This window comes from Ursus maritimus, unplaced genomic scaffold, assembly GCF_017311325.1.
Source record: "Ursus maritimus isolate PB19 unplaced genomic scaffold, ASM1731132v1 scaffold_1, whole genome shotgun sequence".
Lineage (NCBI taxonomy): Eukaryota > Metazoa > Chordata > Mammalia > Carnivora > Ursidae > Ursus > Ursus maritimus.
Genome location: NW_024423343.1, coordinates 38,739,443 through 38,763,359, shown reverse-complemented (window position 1 = coordinate 38,763,359; position 23,917 = coordinate 38,739,443).

Sequence of the window (23,917 nt, the reverse complement as noted above, 5' to 3'; positions counted from 1 at the left end):
TGGTCACCCAGATAGCCTGGCACCTAAATGCCTTGTCGCTCATAACAAGTCAAGATTACATCCAGTCAAGCCTCTGAAAAACCACGTACTCACCTGGTTATTTTTCCTCTAACCAAACAAGTTCAGACCAGTATTTCTGAGGATCTATAGGTTCTCAGAACATTCTCACTTTGCCAGAACTTCATCAGCATGTACCAAACATCGACTGGAGTGTTCACTGTAACCATCAACTAACTCCCTTTTGGACCTGGGCTTATCCCCTTTCTCATATTTTTTGTACACTAAGTCTGTGTCTGAATGTAAAGAAGCCATTAGTGGAGGGAAATGAACTTGCAAATCTAGAACCAGAGCATATCCCTATTCTGAATAACACTAGCATGCAACATCTGCCCAGCATGGATAAAATAGAAAGCAATATATACATTGTTCCTGCCCTCATACAGTTGATGATCTGAGAATCTAAGATGGAAGACAGAGTAACTACAAAGGAAGGAAAGAAGGAAGAAGGAAAGTTAAGACAAGTAAACAGTGTAAAAATGCTAAGCAGCAGCAGGGCTTGAGGTGCTCTCAGTGAATACCGTGGGCAGTGATCATGTGCTGAAATGTAGGAAGTACCGCATAAAGCACTCAGTCCCGTAGAGCTCACCTCCCCCTAACCCATGGTGCCAGGAATTCCCAAATTAATCCTTTTGCTTAACTAATCAAATTATCCAGCATGTGGTAGAAATTCAATAAACGCTTACTGAATAAATGTTATAACAGGAACTCTTTAGATCCAGCCTTTCACCAGATTGGGTCCCAAGGACACAACCTGAGGGATTTAGGAATTTATTCTAGAATACTAGGCAAGCACCAGGCTCCGAGAGGAATGGGCTAGATGCATGCTCACAATTTGCTCACTGCCAGCTCAGCTGAAGACAATAATTTATCCTGATTTCCTAAGGTGGACTTTGAAAATTCAATGTGAATGACTAACCATCCTCTAACACGTCTATTTTCATAAAAGAAAAACTAACAGCTACACGATAGAAACCTATAATATCAAACTCTGGCAACTACATTCAGTACTGACCTACTTACACTATTGACCTTGTTAAAAGAGAAAAATTAAAACAGATGTGCCTTGATAATCCACTCCTTTTCAATGAAATAGATTTAGCAACTGAATTTCAACTACAGTGCTAAGAGAGACTCATTACAGTGATTTTTCAATCTAGTTTAAACTTTTCTGAGTTAATTTTGGATACAGTTAGAGATTAATTTTATGGAGAAAGGTCTTAGAAAGCTAAGGTTCAAAGATTTGAACCATCTATGAACCAGTTAGGAGCACTTTGTGAACTGCATTCATAGATCTTATCAGTTCTTGGTTCTAAAGCGGACCATTCGGGGCTCCTGGGTGGCTCAATCGGTTAAGCGTCTGCCTTCAGCTCAGGTCATGACCCCAGAGTCCCAGAATCAAGTCCCGCATCAGACTACCTGCTTAGCAGGGAGTCTGCTTCTCCCTCTACCCTTCACCCAGCTTGTGCTCTCTCACGTGTGCTCTCTCTCTCAAATAAATAAATAAAATCTTTAAAAAACTAAAATTTTTTTTAAAAAGGGAACCATTCAGTCATTCATTGAATATTTGAGGGTCTGAGCATGTTAAAGAAAACAGATGGCTGACCAAAAACGAACAAACAAAATTATCACTCCTTGAAAATCTTACATCAATGGCACTTGATTTCATAAAACATTAATAATGTACCTTTTGTATGTCAGGTCCTATGCTATTAAGCAGACTGGCAAACCATCAACTGCAACACAATGTGATAAGCCTTTAAATAGAGATATGCTCATTATGCTACCGGAATATGAAGGAAGAAGCAGGCAACTGCTTCATGATGACAAGAGTAGATCTATTGTTGTTGTGATGTTTATTTCAGGGAGGCAGCATGTTTAGTCTTGTGGCAGAGCTCTTACTACATTCTAGGCACATTTCAGGATTTCTCATTTGATGCTCACAAGCCTAGGAAGTGAGCAACTATTTTTTTCCAATTCAACCTTGTAGGAAGGAAGGAAGGAGGGGGCAGAGGAGGAATGGTAGGATTTTAAATCTGACCAGGTAGGAAGGACAAGGCAACACATGGACTTAGAGCACATGAAGGCAACACAGAATTACTCAAGAGTTTGTATGCACAGTAGTAACATGCTCTCCTTTCCTGTTATAAAGACCACTTTAGGGGCGCCTGGGTGGCACAGCAGTTAAGTGTCTGCCTTCGGCTCAGGGCGTCATCCCGGCGTTATGGGATCGAGCCCCACATCAGGCTCCTCCGCTATGAGCCTGCTTCTTCCTCTCCCACTCCCCCTGCTTGTGTTCCCTCTCTCGCTGTCTGACTCTGTCTCTGTTGAATAAATAAATAAAATCTTGAAAAAAAAAAATAAAGACCACTTTACCTTTATATGAGCTGGAGGTGATAGGTCCTTTATATTAGCTGGAGGTGATATGTCCTCGGCAGCTTTCTGCAGAGCAGCTTTACTGGGTCACAAACATTAGGCAGGGGTAGCATCATCTACAACTGTTATAGAAAGTCACATGAGGAAACAGAGGGAGCCCCGATTAAGATAACTTTACCAAGGCAAGTTAGCATAGCTAGCCATCAGGCCAAGAGCTCTAGCAGCACTGTCAAGTCCTGGCTCATGCATTCAATGGCTTTGTTTTTCTGCTGGTTGTATGTTGTAGAGATGTGAGAAGCAATGATTATCTATAAAATACATTGCCAGCTTCTTCCTGATAAATATGTCAAAGCTCCTACCCAGAAAATAAAGCAAGGTGGTATCCAAGGTCGGGCATTAAATGAAGAGCAAACATGCAACCGTCTCCCCTCCAATCGGCCGACATGTGCATACATGCTCAAGGCTCTGCTTGATCTAATGCATGCAGATTGTGTTATATATTGGTTTTTTTCAAGAAAGATTTTATTGTTAAGTAATCTCTACACCCAACATGGGACTTGAACTGACAACCTCAAGATCAAGAGTCGCATGCTCTATCAACTGAGCCAGCCAGGTGCCCCTATACTGTTATGATCAGAATATACTAATAGCAGCTTCCCTGCACACACTGAGTAATGTGCTCATGGCTGTAATGATTATTCATCCCAGATGCAAATTAGAAATTTGACCAACTTTTTAAAAACACCCACTTTGAGGCCTCATCTTATACAAATTCACTCAGAATAGGTCTGGGCAAGGCCCAGGTATTGCTATTTTTAAAAAGGTCTCCAAGTCATTCTAATACATAGCCAGGTCTAAGAACCAAAAGTCTTAGGAAATGCATAAACTGCTGACTGCTGTGTGGTGAATTTCAAGTCTTGCCAGAGTAAAGGTCCTCTTTAGGCTTTCAGGATTTTGAATACAACCGATCACTCTACATCCTAAACAAATTACTTGTTTGCTTGTCTCAGCATACCTGTCAGGACAGCTACAAAGGTGAGGAGTAAGCAATGAAGAAACCGTCCAGACATGCCACTGAATCCCATCTACTCTTGTTGGCCCATTTTTTCTATTTTAAAGAAATGAGTTTTAAATGCAGTCCTTAAAGAATTAAGTATTTGATCTAATATTTTACCTGCAGTTAATATATGTTACCTCCAAAAAAGCAATAATGACTGAATTATTTATAAAATGGTATACTTCTCAAGGAAACTGAGAACGTAGAGCCTTTTCCCTACACCATGATTCTTTCATAATTCAAAGTAGATACTTTGTAAATACAGGTAAATATAATAATACTGACAGTCTAAAAGGCAAGTTATTAGAGAAAACAAATACAGATATGATCTCATGTCCTTCTTATTGATCTGAGCTATTCCAGTCAACACCTACTACAACTCTATTTTTATTACAGAATTTGAGTGTTATGTTTTTGTTGTTTTCAGCTCATCCTGAATCTTTTAAGGTGGAGCTAAATCTCTCTAAGGAATACTTTGGCTGTGAAGCTCTCAAGACAACATGTTTCAACAGTCTTGAGTTTATCTGCATCTGACAAATGAGAATCTTCTCTAGAACTGCTTTCTAGAAATGTGAGTGGGCTCTTTCATCCTCTATCAGGTGAATATAAAATAATTAGCAGAAATGAAAGCAAACTTAGAATATAGAGAAAAGTAGAAAAACATTTTCCATAATCTCATCCCCTGATCACAGTTATATTTAAAATTTTGGTGTCTTGCCTCTTATCTCTCTTTTCTATACCATCAGATTCCCTCCAACATAGATGTGATGAGACTATATATACAATTTTATATCCTGATCTTTTTATTTAATTGTATGTCATAAGTATCTATTCATATTATGATGTAATACACTTTCTATTTTAAAAGAGACCTGAGGCAGTTTAAAAAATAATTTCAAGATAAAACATTTAAAGATACAAAGCAAGAGCCCATCTAATAAAAGCAGATTCTCCCTGGCACCTGCATGATAGCCCGTGGACTATGAATTTAACATTTCTCCTAACTGAGGTTAAATGGATAATTTGTGGGTATTATTTGCTCAGAAAATAATACAGAAAACAAGGCACATGCATTTCTACCTACACTCAATGCAGAAATTTATTATATCCGGGGATATAATTGGGGTGACCATGTCCTTTATCTTCTGAACCAGGGGACTTTTGAGAATATATAGATAATCATTGGTTAATAATTACTGGGACAGTATGACAGCAAAAGTAAACTGCGACTGTCCTAATTATGAATTAATAAGAAAATTAAATGTCACAGATAATTTCTATTATTGTTACCTCTTAGCAATAATCATAATAAATTATAGTGCAATCATGATTTGCTTGTTTAACTTTGTTATTTTTCTTATAACATCCTGTTGAGGGAAGTATGTGTATAGTGTAGCCATTACTGAAAGTACAAAGACTAAGTCTTAGATTAAAGTTCATCATAGTCACTGCCTGTGAGGGTTAATATTACACTATTTATTGAGCATTTAAAGTCATCGAGCTATGGAAATATTCATGCATAAAAACTTACAATTTTAAAAGATGAACAGAAAGAATATCACTTTGTGAGGGAAAAGAGAACAAGTTACACAGTCTGAAGTTAAGAGCACATTTTAATAATTAAGATAAGAGTAAATTTTTTTGACAAAGATCAGAAGTACTTCCTAAGTATTTAAAGATGAAGATCTTAAGAAAAAAAAGAATGACATAAACTCCACAAATAAAGTACTAAAATGAAGCCTACTTAATGCTAAGCAAAGTGGAAAGATAAGCCAAACACTGGGAAAAAATATCTGTGAAAAAAGAAACCACAAAGGAGTAGCATGAGAATATACATATGCATATATATATATATATATATATATATATTTAAAATCCACAAATAAATGAAAAATAGACAAAAAGTCAATAAGGAGGAAGCAGAAATAAACAGATAATATGAATAAACAATTCACTAATGAAGAAACAAAAATGTCTAACATGCATTTATAAAAAGATGGTCAAATATGTATAATCAAGAATAGGGACATTAAAAAACTGTGAAATACCACTTTATACTAAGTTATTTGACTAAAAGATTTATATCTGACAATACTTTATTATTATTTTTAATGTTCCTCTTTCATTACCAGGTGTTGGTAAGGACATGAAGAAAGAGGTATTACTAATTGCAGTGCTGATTGGTACTACTATTTGGAGAATAATTTTGGCATTGTGTACTACAATTGAGGTACAAACACAACAACCAGAAGTATGGCCCCTAAAACAACTAGAAATAGCAAAGAGAGCAGATCACTTTGAAAAGCACAGATACAGCCACAAGAAAGTAAGGTAACCCTCTAGAGGCCAAAAAAGACAAGGGAACTGAAAACTAGAGTCATGTTGTGTGGGTTGTCAGTGTGGCATCTGGGGAATTCTTTCAATCCCTACAAATGCAGGGACTTAGATCTTTAAGACCACGAGGGAACAGAACAAGAGGTCTTTGGCTTAAGGGAAGCTGAAGTCAGAACTGAGATGCTCCATCCACTCATCCTACTAGACACCACAAACACACATAAGCACACATATACACTTATGCACATATACAGAACACATGAACACACACACATACTTACGCACCCAGACACATACAGTGTTTGTATTCTAGAAGCTTACACCTTTAGTGAAAGGGTTGAAAAAAAAAAAAAAGATCTATCTATCAACACTGGGAAATATACATAGTTTGTTTTATATGAACTCTGGGTAGAAAATTATCTCCCCTGAGAATCTGTAACACCAATTCTGTGCGTGTATAAGATTAGAATTTGAACATACACTACATAACCAAGGATCCCTGTTTTAAGAAATTAACACTGAGGGGCACCTGGGTGGCTCAGTCAGTTAAGTGTCTGACTTTGGCTCAGGTCATGATCTCAGGGTCCTGGGATGGAGCCTCACATTCGGCTCCCCACTCAGCAGGGAGCCTGCTTCTCCCTCTCCCTCTGCTCCTCCCCCCACTCATACTCTCTCTGTCTCTCTCTCTCTCTCTTAGATAAATAAATAAAATCTTTTAAAAAGAGAGAGAGAAATTAACTGAAATGGTACAAGCTGGATGCCTGGCACAAACAAAAGCAAGCCTTCCTGGAATGAATACCTTGGCTCTCTCACTATCCCTTCTGCAAAGGGACTGTTTAGAGACTTATGGATATAATAACCACGTGAACCCAAAGGTATAAAGAGCAGCCCGGGGCTAGTAATAACAGAGCTATTATAACCCATATCAAGAGACGATGAGGGAAGAGAGGAGATGCAGGAATGTAGGAGAGAATTGGGTAGAGAAAGTCATCTTGAATGACGCAATGACCTTCACTTGAGAACAGGTGAGAAAGTATACCTAATAGAGACAGGTACAAGAATGTTCTTTGTATCATTGCTCTTAAATGCAAAAAAGGATACATTTTAAATGTACCAACAGGACAATAAATTAATAAACTGTGATATATATTCATTGGACTATTGTCTAACAGTTATAATAAATGAAAAAGCACAACATTTATCAATAGGGATACATTTCAAAAAAAGAGCAGCTTGCAAAAGACTCCTATAACATTTATATAAATTTTTAGTTTGTAAACAGTATTTGTGTTGTTTATATCTACATACATATGTAATAAAAGTACAAAAACATGCACAGGAATAATAAATATAACTTTGATATAGTGCATAACTTTTAGAACTCAGAAGAAGGGGAACAAAGTTGAAGAGGAACACAAATATTCACATATGTCTGTAGTGTTTTCTTCTTTGTAATTCTGTTGTGAATACAGCGGTTAACATTTCACAAGCTGGGGGCGCCTGGGTGGCACAGCGGTTAAGCGCCTGCCTTTGGCTCAGGGCGTGATCCCGGCGTTCTGGGATCGAGCCCCACATCAGGCTCCTCCACTGGGAGCCTGCTTCTTCATCTCCCACTTCCCCTGCTTGTGTTCCCTCTCTCGCTGGCTGTCTCTATCTCTGTCGAATAAATAAATAAAATCTTAAAAAAAAAAAAAATTTCACAAGCTGGGTAATAGATACATGGCTATTCCTCATTATTTTCCCTGCTATTATGCATTCCTGAAACACTTCATAATTAAAATCCAACTCTCCTAATTGCTAATTTAGATGATCCGTCTTCAAAAATGATGCCTTACTGAGCTAAATTAAAAATAAGGTCATGTGAAATTATAGTGAATTCAACTCTGACAAAATATTTCTCTATATATATAATTTAGGTAAAGTCTTCTAATAAATATTTTAAAGTACAGGGTCTAATTTATAGCCAAAATTATACATGTTCCCCCTTAAAGAATTCTAACTATTTATAGCATTAGAACATTGGGGGAGATACATGGGGAAGTATCCACATGGGAGAAAAAAAGAGACTTTAAAGAAAAATGATACAATTATAGGCAAAATTATAGCCAATCTTCACGTTGGATAGATTTACTTTCATCAGAATTAGGACATCTCTTATCTACTTAAAATTATTAGGATTTTAATTTTGCTTTCTTATTGATTCATACACCTGACCTCATTCCAAATTTCCTGAGGAAATTAACTGAATATACACTCACATATATGTATATGGATCTCATACATATGCATATTAAACACACAGATAGGTAAATATATGAGGAGTATGAGGCTGTTTGTCTTGACAGGAGAGAGTGGTGGACTAAACTGAAATTGAAAAAGATCCATTTTGAAATTATAAAGATAAGTGTATTAATATGTGGCAGGGATAAAATATTAAAATAACTAATCACATGCCTGTCCTTCTTGCCTTCCAAGCAGAAAGGATTATTTGCTGTTTGAGCAGATACCCGGCCGGGGCCTTTGCCATGCTACTGAGCAAGGGCTGCAGAACTGCTCATTTATGTGGTTACAAGGCACACTGTGAGCTCACTAAATTTGAGGAAGTCAAAGAAATCTCCATGTGACATTCCAGGCTGGGAAGTCAGTCGGCACAGACATCCAATTTCTTATTTAATCCTTTCTAAAAGAAAAGAGGAAGGTAGTGACAGAGAAGAGTGGAACTGCTCAGAGCCCTTGCTCCCTTTCTCTGACAAAGATGGGTCCCCTGGACGCCAAGCTGCCAGGTGATATCTGGAACGTTGGAGAAAACTGCTTGCTTCCAGGCACCCTGTGCCAAGGTCTGAAACACAGGTCTGACATACATTCCACTCGTAGGCCCTGGAAGTATTTTTATTTTTCTCTCTCACCTGAGAGCAGGAAGCCTAGTAAATAAATATGCATTGAGTGAATAAATGTGGATGAATAGTTGGCCCATTCCACCAAAACACTACAAAGATGACAGACTCTTACCACTGAAAAATTCCGAGACTAAGCAAAAGTTTTAAAATCTAAAATTAGGACTTATGTGTGGACCCACAGACACAAGTTTTTGAAACACTGTCTAGCTGCCCTGAAAGAGCATACGCTAAGGTGGAGAATTATTAGAATTCATATGTAGGAGGGATAAAAATGTACATGTAACTTAAACATGCAAAGAAAAAATAGCTCTGTTACTTCCCGGAACTGATTTCACATTTTTGACAAGCTCCCACAGAATACTGGAGAAGTTGGCAGGATCTGGGTTGGGGGGAACATCATGTCAATATATAAGATTTCATGTTCATAGATTTTTAATTCTTTGGGATAATTCACCTTTTAGGTAAATATTTTCAGAGATTCTCTCTTTTTCTCTGCTTCTGCCAACATGGCATTTAGCTTTGTGGTAGAGCTTACTTGATTTCATGGTGCTGCAGAAGGGATCTTCAAGATGTTGTAAGCAGGTCTAATCCATTCTCTGGTCGAGCACCAACTCCTACTGCAGAGTTTCTGGGCAAGGTCTGCTTTATTCTGAGGTACGGCTGGCCTGTCTATTCCAGACTGAGATTCATGGACCCAGCCATCTACCTTCATTCATAAAATGGCCATAGCTTCACATCAACCCCTGACTACACCAGCCCCACAAGCTCTTTCTGCACCCCCCCTTTCACAGTCCTCTCCCTCCTCTATCTTCCACCAGGATACAGAGATTCAAGATCCCCACCCCACCACCCATAGACCATGGGAGATAGGAGCCCTGACTTGGGTTCAACTACCTACTTAACTCTCTCCATTAATGCTATACTAGTTCTCCCACACTGTTGGATATACCTCCAAGTGCCCCGTGGAGCTTCTTCTATCTGCTCAATAGCCACACTACACCACCTCCCAAGTCTAATTTAGTCTCACTCATCTTCCCTTTTTTCATTCCACCAAGTTTATAAGAAGACTATCCTCCCTTCCTGCAAAGCAGAAAACTGCCTTTACTCCTGGCTTATAGAAACCTTGATATTCAAACCCACCAGACCTATGTCTTAACATAATAATGGAAGCTTAAAGAATTTATAAAACTCATTCTCTTTCTACAAAGCATAACTTTGGGGGACTATGGTTTTAATGTGGATTTAAAAATCCAATTAGAGATGTTAAAAATTAATGTTCTTTTGCTTATATGCTGTATCAATGCTAATCTTCTCAGAGACAAACAAATGGGGCTACTTTGTAGTAAGGAAATCAGAAAAGGAAGCAAACAAGCACAACTGTGGTGCAGCACAGTCTGGAGAACCAGAAGCAGCTGAATTAGATCAGTGCCAAAGGCATATACAGGCAAGATTTGCCACAGACTTGAATTATCACTGTTAATAAAGCTACTTAGAAAGAGGAGAAAGACACACAACCACCATGGCAGTCCTCAGGAAGCACAATCAAATTTTGATTTCATAATAGTTGCCAGGGTGAACCGAAGGAACCAAAGTAATATAGGTTTTATTCTGTCTCTTGAGAGTAGATTCTCAACCATCACAATTCTGGTGATTGGGAAAAAGTGACTCCTTTGGATGCATTTATGGGACCCTCTTAAGGTCAGCTCAGGACTTAGGTCCTAGTAGAACCTCAGTGTTCCTCTTAATCTATTTCTAGTGTGGCAAGATTTCCCTTAGGATTAACCTACCAGCTAGGCAGTAATTTTCTGACTTTTTTAGGATTTCACACTGTGGGATAAAATCCGTAACAGCCCAGGACTGTCCAGAACTTTGGAAAGGTAGAAGCAGGTGCATCAGTTTTGACTGTGGCAAGGAGGACCAACTCAGGGCCCACTGCAGCCAGTATTCAATGAACACCCCAGATTCTTTTTCTGCAATAAACACCCCTCCTGGATGAGGAAGGAATGAAATTCTGGTTGATTTCTGAGACCCTCTATAAACAGTTCCAAGTTCTCCAGAACCCAGATTTAGTACAAAAATATTTGACAGAAAAGCCCTACTGAGCCAATTACAGAACAAAGAGATCCTGATGGCTGAAGAGGAATTTTGAAGAGCACATGGGTGTTTGGGGTAAATACCTAGAAAAGAAAATGGGAACAGTCAGTTTCCATTAGTGGAAACAGCTATTTTATGATATAGAAGAAATGATTACATGACTAAAGAAATTTAAGAAATGATTGAAGAGTATTTTCAGAACATTTATATGTATATTGAGGAAGACAATTTTATCATTAGCCTTCTCTCAGTCTTCAAGAGTTCTGAAGTTGGCATCTTATACCAGTTAGAACGGTTAAAATCAAAATGACAAGAAAGAACAAGTGTTGGCAAGGATGTGGAGAAAAAGGAACCTTTGTGTACTGTTGGTAGGAATGCAAACTGGTGCAGCCACTGTGGAAAACAGTATGGAGGTTTCTGAAAAAATAAAAATATAGGGGCCCCTGGGTGGCTCAATTGGTAGAGCATGTGACTCTTGATCTCAGGGTCATGAATTCAGGCCCCATGGTTGGGCATAGAGTTTACTTAAAAAAATAAAAAATAGGGGTGCCTGGGTGGCTCAGCCAGTTAAGCAACAACTCTTGGTTTTGGCTCAGGTCATGATCTTAGGGTTATGAGATCAAGCCCCACATCAGGCTCCATACTCAGCATGGAGTCTGCTAGAGATTCTCTCCTCTCCCTCTCCACCCCCTCTGCTCTTTCACCCACTCACACATGCGCTTTCTCTCTCTTTCTCAAATAAATAAAATCTTTTAAAAATAAAATAAAATAAATAATATATCATTTTTAAAAAATTTTAAATAGAAATACTATATAATCAAAGAATTCCAGTATCGGGTATTTACCCAAAGAAAATAAAAACACTAATTCAAAATGATATGTGTATCCCTTTGCTTATTAAATTAGCCAAGATATGGAAGCAATCTAAGTGTCCATCAAGAGATGAATGAATAAGGAAAAGGTGGTGTGCATGTACACACACACACAAACACGATGGACTATTACACAGTCATAAAAAAGGGTGAGATCATGCCATTTGAGACAGCATGGATGGACCTGAAGGTATTATACTAAGTGAAATAAATCAGACCGAGAAAGACGAATACCAGATGAATCCACTCATAAGTGGAATCTAAAAAAAATGAATAAGCAAACAAAAATAATCAGACCCACCCCTCTCATAAATACAGAGAACAAATTATGGTTGCCAGAGGGGAGGAGCCTAGGGCGTGGGCAAAATGCGCAAAAGGAAGTGGGAGATACAGGTTTCCAGTATGGAGTGAGTAAGTCATAGGAACAAAAGGCACAGCATAAGGAATAGTCAATGACCTCGTATAGTGATATAACAGGACAAATGGTAGCTACACTTGTGATGAACATAGTGTGTAAACTTGTCAAATTACTAAACTGTATACCTGAAACTAAAGTAACATTATGTGTCAATTATACTCAAAAGAAAAAGAGTTTTGGAGTTGGAGTTCTCTCTGTGTGTGACTGTGTGTATACGTGAGTGTGCGTGTACATGTGTGCGTTTATGTATGTGTGTGTTTTAAACACAACTCAGTGCTGTCGCCAGCACCAAGGTAGCTCAGCTCCTTCAGGTTACATATATTAAAGGTATAAATTTAATAAGATTTACTGATTTATGCCTTTTCTACTTTTTTATCATATTCATTTAATAGTACTCATTATTTCTGTTACTTTATAAATTTACAGAAATTTAGAGCTAGGAAATATAATAAAATTTAACTAGCTTCATACCATCACTTAGTGATAAGTATATCAAAGGCTAATGAAAAAGCTCCCAAAAACACAGCTAGCGAATGATGCAGTAAGAGCCAGAGACAGGTCAAGAAATCAAGTTTCTGATTCCTGCTATCTCCAACAAGATATGGAAGCCAAAGTTTTCTTCCTTTGGGGAAGAAATTAACATTTCTGGCGGAATGCTTAAACAAATTTCTGATAAGTTTTAATTTAAAGTTTTGCTATGGGACACTGTTTTCTTCCCACATAGCTGTCAAAGTGACCTTTAACCAGACTTATTTTTTTTCCATTTATATCTAATCCAGTTGTTCTCAAATTTCATCGCACATCAGAATCACCTGGGGTAGTTTTAAAATTCCCAATGTCCAGATCAAACACCTTACCAATTAAATCAAAATGACTGGGAGTGGAAGCCAAGTATCAATATTCAGTATCTTTTAAAGATCCTTCCCTAGGTGAGCCCAATGTCAGCAAACCACTGATGTAGCCAAACAATGATTAACTCTCCCTCTATGCCCCCTTCTTTCTCCTCCCCTCCTCCTCTCTCTTCCTCCCCTCATACCCTCCACACATCTCCGCACACACACACATTTCTATCTCTGTCTCTCTTTTTCTCTCAAATGGCCCTTTGAATCTTGACTCTTAAAATTGGTCTACTAGGAGCTTTTTCTTTTGCATGGATTAACTATACTTTCCTAAAGTTTATCCCTCTTTTCATCACCTTTCAAAGTTAAATGATATGCTTGGATACTTCAAAAAATAATAACTTTAAAGACAAACAATACATTCCTTAAAGTCTTTACATTTATGTTAGGAAAATCTAAGTGAATCCAGTTACTCTGGATAAATAAAATCACAACTAACAATTTACTGTCAGAAAAACAGTGTTTGATTAATACCAAATAACTATTTAACTAAGCACCTTACATTACTTCCATAATTGTGGAGGCACTTGCTTGCTCTTCATTATACAATTATCGGACTGCTAATGCCTTTATGAGCTCTAATCACTTTTTCTGGCCTCTTCCCATCCATGGCTGAAGCTCTAATTGAGTTTACTAAGGAAGTAAATTATGCAATTGTCCATAATAAGATTGACAAGCCAATTTTCCTACTTCCTAAACAGCTAGTCAGAACCACAATATCTAGCAGAGAATATAAGAAATCAGAAAAATTCCCATTATTGAAAATTTTATTTTTCTGCCGGATTAATTATTTTTCTAAACTTTGTTCCCCATGCATTCATTAACTTGCAATAACAAATTATACGATTAAAGTCTATGAAAGCAGACAAAACTAATATTATTGCTAGAGCAGAGAAAGCTATTTATTGAACTTCCAATATGTAGCAGGTTCTAACTGAGCACTTTATACCCCTTACCTCATTTAATTTCCACAAAGATTCTAAGATATGTCCTTATTTCATAGTAAGGTAAATTGAGATTCTCTATAAGGTTAATTAACATACCCAGGGCATCCTGGTTGGGAGATATCAGATAGGATTTATACCATCAAAAAATTTTAAAAGACCACTAGATTTTTATTGTTGTTAAATCCAAATGTATTGACTAACCAGACAAAGGAACATAGGCCAGTGAAGAAATCCACTGAGTAGTTGATTGAAGGAAGAAAAGTCAGGGGTTTAACTGCCAAAAAGGCAGAGTCTGTGATGTTTATTGTAGTTAAGCATTGAAAATTAGCCCTCCGGATAAAATCAAATAAATATATATTGTCTGTACATAGTTTGTTAAAACAAATGCCAATTCCCCCAAAGGACTTGTATCCAGAATTTATATATTTTTAATAATTTTCAAAACTCAATGATAACAATCCATTTTTTTTAATTAGTCAAATATTTGAGCCAACACTTCACCAAAGAAGATACACAGATGACAAATTAGCACATAATAACACAATCAAGTGTCATTAGTCTTTAGGGAAATGCAAATTAAAACCATAATGAAATATCACTGCAAACCTACTAGAGTAACTAAAATTCAAAAAAATAACAATACCAAATGCTGACAAGGATGCAGAGCAACTGAAACTCTTTAACATTGATAACTGGAATGCAAAATGGTACAGGTATTTTGGAAAAGGTTGGCAGTTTCTTAAAAAATTAACCATATACCTTTCATATGGCCCAACAATTGTACTCCTAGGATTTATTCTAGAGAAATTAAAATTTACTTCATAAAAACTCTGTACATAAATGTTTATTGCAGCTTTATGTATAATCTCCAAAAACTGAGGGAAAAGGCAAATATCCTTCAACAAGTGAATGGATAACAAACTGAGTTATATGCTGGACCACAGTTCAACTAAAGAAACAAATTATGACAAGTGCAATAACATGGATGAATCTCAAAGAATTATGCTAAGTGGGGGGAAAAAACTAGCTTTAAAGGTTCCATACCCTATGATTTCATATATATGATGTCCTAGAAAAAATAAAAATATAAAAACAGAACAGCTGGGGAGTCAACAAGAGTTGCAGTCAAATACTCCTGCAAAGGGGTAGCAGGAGGAAAGTCTGGGGTATGATGGAATTGTTCCGTGTCCTGATTATGGCGGTGACTGCACAAATCTACACAACAGTTAAAACTCACAGGACTACACACACAAACATGCAGTTTTATGGCATGTTAATATTTTATAAATAAAATGGAAACTTAAATGAAAGGAAGGAAAAGTCCCATTGTTCATTTGTCAACAACAAGTCTTTATTTTAGGTTCAATAGGGATCTGATTTACTGGACACTCAAATTTTGCAGTCATTTATCAGCTTTAGTTGATTGGAATCAACTGTGATAAAACCCCAAAATTCAGCCTTTATATCTCCTAGGAAGGTGCTGCTATCAGCTTAAAAAAAAAAGTCTAGTCCCACTTCTAGTCCCACTTCTTGGTGCTCCTTTGGCCTGAGATCACACAATGAGCACACAAAAGATCAGCAAATCATCAGATTTTAGAGTCTACACCACCGTATTGGTTTTGAGTGTCATTCTCACAAAATTCCACTGTATTTATTCAAGTTATTAAAGTTCTTTTGATGGAGAATTATCTGATATATGAACCTGCAAAATAATGACTGTTCAAAAGCTCCTTAGGCCCTATTAACAAAATACTTGACAGTAGTGACAATTAGAAATGACATAACAAACGTTTATAAAGTATCCCTTAAAGAAGTTTCTATTTGGACAAGCCCAAAACAAGTGCGATATCTAATGAATTGGTTTTTACTTTCCTGGACATCCAACTGGCTTATTACTAAATTTTACATAAGGATCCAAATGCAATAAGAGTTATTAGCACAAAAATGTTAATTTATTTAGTGAGTAAAATACCTAAAATGGTTCTATTGGCTAGCACCTTTAGACAAGCAAGTTTAAAACTTTTTTTGTTAAGTTTGTATAGCACATACAGTACACAATGCTATTTGGTAAAATTGTAATTGTAAGGATAGTTTCAAATGAAGCATTCAAGGACCTCAAGCCAAAGGAGAAACCTGTGCTCAAAGCAATGAAAATCAGGGGCACCTGGGTTGTTCAGTTGCTTAAGTGTCCAACTCTCGATTTGGGCTCAGGTCATGATCTCAGGGTCCTGGGATGGAGCCCCACGTCAGCTCCTGCTCAGCAGGGAATCTGCTGTCTCCCTCCTCCTCTGCCCCTCCCTCCGCTCACTTTCTCTCTCTCTCTTTCTCAAATAAACAAATCTTAAAAAAAAAAAAAAAAAGCAATGAAAACAATTCCAACCTCTCTTGGCAGATGAGATGTTAAGAGATAGCTAGAAGAGAGAAAAATAATTCATCATAGATACTACTGGTATAAAAATACCACAAACCAAACTGGCATATAACGGCTTCCCTGAGGACAAGGCTCACAAGGTCAGTTGATACTACCATAGTATCAGTACACCAAGTCACATCCACACAACCTGAAATTTTAGTAAGTTATGTTAGTATAATTATCACCTATCTTAGGTTAGAACTCTATAACCTAAAGTATGCAAAGTATACTAACCAAAGTATAACTTGAATATGAAAGTATATAAAAGTATATGTAACACAAGCAGTGCAAAAATGTTTTCCTTAATCAATTTGTTGAGGGAAAAATTGTTATAAGTTATTTCTGGTGATGTGGTGCTATCAGCAGTATTTTACATTATATGGATTACAGAAAAGCTGTTATCCTTTTTAGGAGGTATTTATGTCATATTTGTAAGGATTTAAAAAACACTATGATCATAACAAAATTTTTTACTATTAAAACTAATTTGGCTTTTTTACAAAACTAGTGGCTGAATATTATCAACCTGGAAGGCATAATTTTTACTGATAAGGTTATTAATTGTGGGATAATCATAAATTAATTTCCGTGGGTGAACCTTATCATAATTGCAGCCGGCAACATTTTTAGTAGACTATTCTAATAGATAGAAACCTCCCTGGTATTCCAGAAGGATGACAAACTCAAGTTAATTAAATTTTCTGACACAATTATGGCTTTGCTGAATCCAACAAACAGTTGCCTATATAAAGAGTTTGCCCTAGAATTAGGATGGTCAAAAAAATAAGAGATGAAAGTTATAAGATTTAAAACAGTTAACATTATTTTTAACTAGTAGTCCTACTAGTAGGTATTGATCTGATTGTTATCTGTTTTAGATACTTGGGAGTATAAAATATAAGTGAATTAAACTTTGCCACTTAGTGAGGAGTCTTTGAAATACTGAATATATTCTCTTGGAGGGAAAAATAAAACAATTTAAGAAGTGATAATGATGTAAAATATAGACTTGTTGAACCACTATGTTGTACACCTGAAACTAATGTTAACATTTTGTGTCAACTATACCTAAATAAAATATACTTATGTAAAAAGATAATAAATAAATAGGAGTGATAATGATGAAAATCAAAGATTATTGATCAACAACACTGTCCAATACAGAACTTAAAAGAGCTGAAACCAAGGCACAAGCAGAAATAATTCTTTTTTCTTAAGATTTATTTATTTATTTTATGGGCTCAGTCTGTTAAGCATCTGCCTTCGGCTCAGGTCACAATCCCAGGGTCCAGATATCCAGTCCCACGGCGGGCTCCCTACTCAGCAGGGAGTCTGCTTCTCCCTCTCCCTCTGCCCCTCCGCCCCACTCATGCTCTCTTGCTCACTTTCTCAAATTAAAAAGAAAAAATCTTTAAAGATTTGTTTATTTTAGAGAGAAAGAGCACACATGCAAGTGGGGGAGGGGCAGAGAGCGAGGATCTCAAGTAGACTCCCTGCTGAGTGGGGAGCTGGACTCAGGGCTCTACCTCATGATCTTGAGATCACGACCTGAGCCGAAATCAAGAGCTGGACGCTTAACTGACTGAGCCACCCAACCACTCCAGCAGAAAGGATTCTTAAAAACCATTGCAAGCCAATGGGACTTTCAAGAGAGGAACTGTCAAGAATATTTTCTAAGACTGAATGAAGAAATCGTACGACTATTCCTACCTAGCCATTGAGTCAAGAGAGATAGCAGAAATTAGAACTACTAAGACTCAAAAGTCAAGGATGGAGACACAAAAGGAAAAAATGGGAAGCAAGCAACATGTACCAGGTCAGGAACTGGGAGAAGTCACTTGGATGCTGAGTACTTGTTGTTCAGAGTGAATCTCAAGTTGTAGTTCTTTTGCTATCATATCCCTATACACAGAGTGGCCATAGAACTAATCATCCGCGCTGGAACACCTTTCAGAGAAATGGGACACTAAAAATAAATAAAATTACATGAGTTTTTAAAATATTATTGACCAACAAATTACTTGCAGTATATTATTAGACTATTTAACACTATATTTTTTATTACATTCAGTTAGTCAACATATAGTAAATAGTCCTTTAAATTGTACTATCCAAATACTGTTTGTGAAAATAAAAATAATACATCTGTGTGCATTAAACAAAATTTTAGAAACTCATATTGAATATCTGAATATTAAATAACAAAACTTTCAGGCTTAAATTATTCTCATTTTAGTGAGAATTTTTCTCTAATTAGAGAGATCTAACATTTTTCTCTAATACTATGTCCTGGTATTTTTCTGAAGAATTTATTTTCCTATATAATCTTATTTTTTTTCATTGTTTTTATCAAACTGCCTGCACTCTTCAACATTTCTGAATTATTGACATCTTCAACTGATACTTCTTGAAGACTATAATATTTTAATAAAAACTCTATATAGGTGCTGGGATGCTTGAAAAACTCAGTAATTTCTGCTAAATAGGAGATATTATCAATAATTTATACTAAAACATATCAGCATTTCAACCCCAATATTTTCACAGGTACTGCCTTTTTTGCCTCCAAATTGCTTTTTTTTAACAAATATTTTTGCCAAATAAATCTCACTGAATAAGTCATCTATTTTTATGATTTTTTTTAATGTTTTGCTAGAATTGGATGCTACAATATCATAGTTCTCAGTTTCATTCCATTCTGGCATAAAATATAAGTTTATCTAATTAAAAATAGAAGCTCCATCAAAAGATTCTCCTCATAAGTCAAGATATTTCAATATGCAATTATAGAATTTCAAATTTAAATCTTATACTCCATCTGAGATCATAAGTTAATTCGTTCAGTTCTGTCACTGGAAAAAGTTCTATGTCTTAAGGTTTTGCGGTAATTGTAACTTGCTAAAAGTTTGAAATGCTAACATTTTGGGAACTATGTTCATTAACCACATTGATTAAAATTTTCAACTTATTTTGATAAAAATGCCATCAAACTTTAGAACTTACTTAGATTAAATTTCTATATCATTACAGTTTAACTTAATTTACAAAGAAATTCTCCAAAGGTTTAAACACTCCTAAACCCCATTTGATATAGACAAAAGAAAAAATATGTACCACAATGTTACAGTACATTTTTAAAATTCAAATTTAGCTATGTCATAGGAAAGTATGTAGTTCCTTGTTTACATATTAAAATATTTGCAAATTTGTATAATTACAAATCATACCAATGTGTAGAACTGCAGCTTCTATTGTATAGACTATTGAACCAAAAGCAATCTTAGAGTCAAGTTTTAATTTGATGAGAACGTTATTTTTACCACAACCTTGTGTTCCACCAAAATACATATGCATATGACATGAAAACAAGCGATCTTACTAATAATACTGAATTTTATTTTACTGAATGTATGATAATATTCATAATAATGTCAGTTGTTTCAGTTTTGACAGAAAAAACCTCCAAAGGTTTACTACGACTTCTAAGAATTAGATGAAAATAGCAAACCATTAGAGGAATAAATAATTTTTTCCAAGTATCTGATGGCAAGATATAAAACTGACATTATTTAACTGATTGCAAAGTTCTGCTAGAGGAGCTAACGCATTAAACAGGACTGTTTCACAGGTATACAATAAAACTGAATCAAAAAGGAGGAAAATTAGTTTAGAAGACTAGTCATTTGACACAAACAAAATGTCATACTTCCCAGACTAATGTAAAAGGCACATTCTGGAGGCGCCTGGGTGGCTCAGTCGATTAAGCATCCGACTCTTGATTTCGACTCAGGTCATGATTTCAGGGGTGTGAGATCAAGCACCGCACGGGGCTTCATGCTGGGAGGGGAGCCTGCTTAAAATTCTCTTTCCCTCTACCCCTCCCACCCTTAAAAAAAAAAGGCACAGTCCACAGATTCACACATTAAATTATGGTCTTCAGGCATAATGTTCTTAAAGGAACTATTAATATTTGCAGGAGATTTTCAGTTTTATGCCTTGGGGTTTTCATTGGTCCATTATATTATTCTGCATGTGCGCCCCCCCTACCCTCACACCTTTTTAGTTGGTAAAACTTCACGAACATTCGACATGAGTTATCCTTGAGAATCAGAATTTTACTAGTTTGTCATTTTAATGCATTTTTTTTTATTTTTGAGAGCTATTAAAAATGTTAAAGTGTTACCAAATACCAAAATGGATAAATAGGTTTAACTTTACAACTTAACAATATATGGCAATACCACTGTAAGGAGGACAATCAGATCTCTCCAGATGCCCTCTAGAGTAAGGCAGTTCAGCCTCTAGACTCCATACATTTTTTCATATCCACCTAACCTAAAATCCCCATTTCCATCTGGCCCTAGCGATTGGTGACAACTTATGAATTTCACAGTCTATGGCATGGGCCACAGCACAGTTGGCTGGAACCTCCCCGCTGAAACCAGAAAGAAGGAGCTGTTCCCATTTCATGTTCTGGTGCAATCTGTTTTATCAACAAGGGTCCTGCCTGTTGTCTTCGATAATACTTCTAAGTTTATAACCTAGAAGAGGTTTCCTGAAATGAGAAAGTATACTCTGGCTTGAACAATTACCACCTATCAAGTAAAAACAAACAATAATGGTTTGCTTTTAAAACAAAGACATCTGTCACAAAATCACCAAGGCTAATATATAACGTAATTTTGTAAAACTGCAGTTCTCACCAATGACAAAATCCTTAACTCCTAATTCGATAAAAGCCTATGGTAAGTTTTTAACTCACATTACTCATATAGATAAAGATTCCATCAAGGTAAGTGACTACATCACAGATGAACTTTGAAAACACTACGCAAAGTGAAAGAAGTCAGACACAAAATGACATATACTGTATTATTACATTTATAGGAAATGCCCAGAAAGGGTGAATTTATAAAAACAGAAAGTAGATCAGTGATTGCTTAAAGCAGACACTGGGCAAGGGGACATGGAAATGAGGGTTCTTATTGGGGCGCCTGGGTGGCTCAGCCAGTTCAGCGTCTGCGTTTGGCTCAGGTCATGATCCTAGGGTCCCAGGATCAAGCCCCACCTTGGGCTCCCCACTCAGCAGGGAGTCTCTGCTCCTCTCCCTGCTTGTGTGCTCTCTCTCTCTTTCAAATAAATAAACAAAATCTTTAAAAATAAATAAATAAATAAATAAAATTCATCTTTATGGTGATAGTTGGACTACTCAGTAAAGTTACTCAAGATCACTGAATTACATACTTGAAGTGGGTAAATTTTATGACATGGAGAACAGACATCAATAAAGTCCAGGGATGGGAAATCTATTTTTAAATGACAAGCAGTGGGTGGGATCTCAGTTGATAACATGTGATAATGTATTTTACATTGTGCTCCATGATATATTTCAAATCAGGCTGAAATGTAGACAATTTCCTTAGAATTGAATAAACCATCTGGCCATAACCTGATCATTATTATAACCACACAAGAGATGCAGTGTGTGATTTCTACTCCATTAAAGTGATAGTAACAATGGACGCACGAGTAACAAGTAGACTGAAGTTACTCTGCAGCTCACCCAGAAATATTCAAGGCTGTGCAGTAAGAGAAAAGAAGGAGACTCAGCAATGAATGTTACACGAGACTGACTTGAGAACAAAAGCATTCCCAGGTGTTTTTAAAGTGTTTATGACCTTTCCAGGCTCTGTTTCTGTTACAGATTGAATGCAGGCCCGGCATGCAACTGCTTCTCTGCCTTAAACATACAGGTTCCAAAATATGATGACTCCTTGAAAAGCTATGAGAATATGCTGGACTGATCTCAAACTTTAGATGATTCAAGAAAGTCAGAAAAGATTTCTGCTTAGAAAGTGGATCCACAGTAAAACATTTTAGTTTTTCTAAGTGTATACAAAAGAAGCTTTCTTGACAATTCATTTAACTACACACACAGAAAAGAAAAGAAAAGAAAAGAAAAGAAAAGAGAAAAGAAAAGAAAAGAAAAGAAAAGAAAAGAAAAGAAAAGAAAAGAAAAGAAAAGAAAAGAAAAAAGAAAGGAAACAAAACAAAAAACAATCCAGTCCCTCTCAAAAACACACTGGTCTGCCCACAGTGTACTGAATGCTCCAGTCCTTAGTTCTCTCTCTCTCTCTCAAGTCCATAAACCTGGGCACATCTGCTCCCATCAATTGTATATCATGTTTACCCAAATACTGCTATTTACTCCAAAATCATTATTGTAATTATGTTATTCAATTAAATATTATCAGTGATGTCAATGAAACTGGTGGAATAAGAACTTCCAAAAACCCTCTTCTCTGTCAAGGCAATAAAAACACTGAAAAAAATTGTTAGAATCAACATTTTCAGAACTCTGAAAATTAACTGTTTGCAGCAATCCAACCATTTTGGTTTCTTCCTTATAAGGACAAGTTTTGTAGCAAGTTTTTAACTTGCCATATTCTCCTCTGCCCATCCCCAGCTACGCAGTAGTCTTAAAAACCAACAGCACATGGGACACCTGGGTGGCTCAGTCAGTGAAGCGTCTGCCTTTGGCTCAGCTCATGATCCTAGTGTCCTGGAATGGAACCCTACATTGGGGTGCCTGCTCAGCGGAGAGCCTGCTTCTGCTTCTGCCTGCCGCTCCCCCTGCTTGTACTCTCTCTCTCTCTGCGTCAAATAAATAAATAAATAAATAAATCTTTAAAAAAACAAACAAACAGCACACATCATGGTAAAAACAAACAAACAAAAACCACAGTAGCCTAGGAACCAATGGATGGGGCAGCATGGGTTGGAGCTCTTCAAAGCCCCATTCCCAGAGAACGGATGTTATTTGACAGACCTAGCAGTTCCCTGGAAGACCTCACTCACAAGCTTCACTGACCTGACTCAGAACTTGTCCTGTGCGAACAGCATTTTCCCCAAAGATAACTAGTCAAAAATAATCAGAGGAAATGGTTAACATCACAGTTGCCAGAGGCGGTAGGTTAGAGTTAGAGTGAATGACAGATTAAACAAAAACTTAAAAGGAAAAGCAGGGTAAGGAGATGCTGGGGAATGAGATGTCTACAGTGGGCTTTGAAAACTCCAACACAGTCCTAGGAATCCAGAAGGCCAAGTACATGTGTAAGTCATGCTTATTTTCTGAACTTCTGTAATTATTGTCAAAACCACATCATTTAACAATTACAGAATAGCATATATGACTTTTAATTACAGGTTACTTTTGTCTCCCCAACATTATATTAACAGTTAACTTTTATATAGCACTGTGTGGCAGGCAGTGTTCTAAGTGCTTTAGATGTGTTGGCCTATTTAATCCTCATAATAAGCTAAATACTATTATTACCCCATTTTACAGAGAAGAAAAACTGAGGCTTAGAGTACTTAAAATCCCAAGGTAAAATACTACCACATGGTAAAACTACGATTCAAATGCCAGCCTTTCAGCTCAAGAGATCCCACTCTTAAACCCCCAGTAATATCACTTCTAATTTAGCCTTTGACTTATAGAATGGGAAAAGGCATTGGAGTCAAGCACCTGTGGACATGCCACTTTCTAATTT